We start from the raw sequence: 2,137 nt of genomic DNA on the forward strand, positions 1-2,137 counted from the left end.
CCTCTGCCTCTGGTTGTCGTGCAATCCCCTCTACAGCTTGCCCTGCGGCAGTGCCTTGACCAACCCCAGGTCCAATAGAAGCAAGCCCTACGGCCAATCCAGCAGCAATAACAGAAGCGGCAGAAATAATTGGATTCATGAGAATTTCCTCGTAACCTACATATAAAAGAAAGAAATAGTTAATGATATAATCGACTAATAAATTCTGACTTCATTTTTCAATTACCAAGACTTTTTCAGTTAAAGTAATTAATAAAAATAAGAATTAAAAATTGAAAATAATAGTTATTAAACGAATTACTTCGAGATTTCTTTTTTCGTCTCGAACTACATAGTTTTGGGGGTGAATCTGTATAATCTTTGTTCTTCTCTTACCTTAATTTTGGAATCATTCTTTGAATTCTTCGTTTTTTTATACAATTTCTTTAGTTTTTTAATTTTCAATTCACAATTAGAGCTGAAACGCAAGGACTTTGCTTTTCTATCCCTATAGAAATTGACAGTAATAGCGAGGCCTTTTTTATATAGAAAAGATTAGTTATTTCAGATATATGGTTAGTTCATATAAAACTAGTTCATCTATAATATCATATCACATATACATAGGTTTCTTCTATGCTGTAAACTAATTTTCTTTGTGTTTTAGATTCAATCGAAATTGAAATTCATTCTTTGAAACCTAAAAAACCTTGACTGATCCCCTCACTTCTATTTTTTTTATCATGTTTTTTTTTAAGCTCCCCTTCCCTCTTTTCTTATTCTCTTATCCCATATGGATACAATCAATCTAAATAAATTCATTCGATTTCATTAATGTTTCAAAGAAATATAGGAAATTGGGTGATCTAAATGTTTTTAATTATCTTTTGATCAATTGTTGAATTAAATGTGAATCAAACGAGAATCTACTAACATTCTATATAGTATCTTTTTATCACACATTGTAAACGTAAATATCATACAGAATTCTAATTCTAGCTATTCATTTTTTTTGAATATCCAAACTAATATATACTAATCGAATAGATCTATCTATATCTATCTATATATCTATAGATAGATGTTTATTTTGTAGATTCTATTGAGCCACAATATATGTGTGGCAAGCTAAACAAAAAAGACTATTTTTGAGAAAACTAGTCAATGATGGCCTTCAATGGATTCACCTATATAAGCCGCAGCTAAAGTAGCAAAAATGAGAGCTTGAATACCGCTTGTGAATAATCCAAGGAACATGACAGGTATAGGAACTACTAAAGGTACTAAAGAAACAAGAACAACAACTACTAATTCATCAGCTAATATATTTCCGAAAAGTCGAAAACTAAGGGATAAGGGTTTTGTGAAATCTTCTAATATGTTAATCGGTAAAAGGATTGGAGTTGGTTGGATGTATTTACTAAAATAAGCTAATCCTTTTTTTGAAAGACCCGCATAGAAATATGCAACTGATGTAAGTAAAGCTAATGCAACGGTAGTATTTATATCATTTGTGGGTGCAGCTAACTCCCCATGAGGTAATTGGATGATTTTCCAAGGTAAAAGAGCCCCTGACCAATTAGAAACAAAAATAAATAGAAACAAAGTTCCAATAAAAGGAACCCACGGACCATATTCTTCTCCAATCTGAGTTTTGCTCACGTCTCGAATGAATTCAAGAACATATTCAAATAAATTCTGACCGAAAGTGGGAATGGTTTGCAGATTTCGAATAACTAGAATGGCTGAAACCAATAAGATAGCAATTACAACCCAAGAAGTAATAAGTACTTGGGCATGTACTAGGAAACCCCCTATTTGCCAATAGAAATGTTGACCTACTTCCACAGCAGATATATCGTATAATCTTTTTAATGTGTTGATAGAGCATAATAAAACATTCATATTGTCCTGTCCTCTAAAAAAAGAAGTTGAAAAAAGGGAATTATTTTTATTCAAACATCTCCTTTCCCTTTTGATTTGTCTACTTTCATTTTTGATTTTGAATACCGATACTAATTACATAAAATTTTTGTTTGTTTTCTATTTTCATTTTTGTGCAATTTCTTACTAGTATAGTAAGCGATTCCATAAATCTATGAACCCCTCGAAGCAAATTCAAGAATTTTTTATCTTATTATTAATCAAGAATTTCGTA

This window comes from Vigna unguiculata, unplaced genomic scaffold (genome assembly GCF_037176805.1).
Source record: "Vigna unguiculata cultivar grain cowpea cultivar isolate G323 ecotype 2 unplaced genomic scaffold, ASM3717680v1 ptg000195l, whole genome shotgun sequence".
Taxonomy (NCBI): domain Eukaryota; kingdom Viridiplantae; phylum Streptophyta; class Magnoliopsida; order Fabales; family Fabaceae; genus Vigna; species Vigna unguiculata.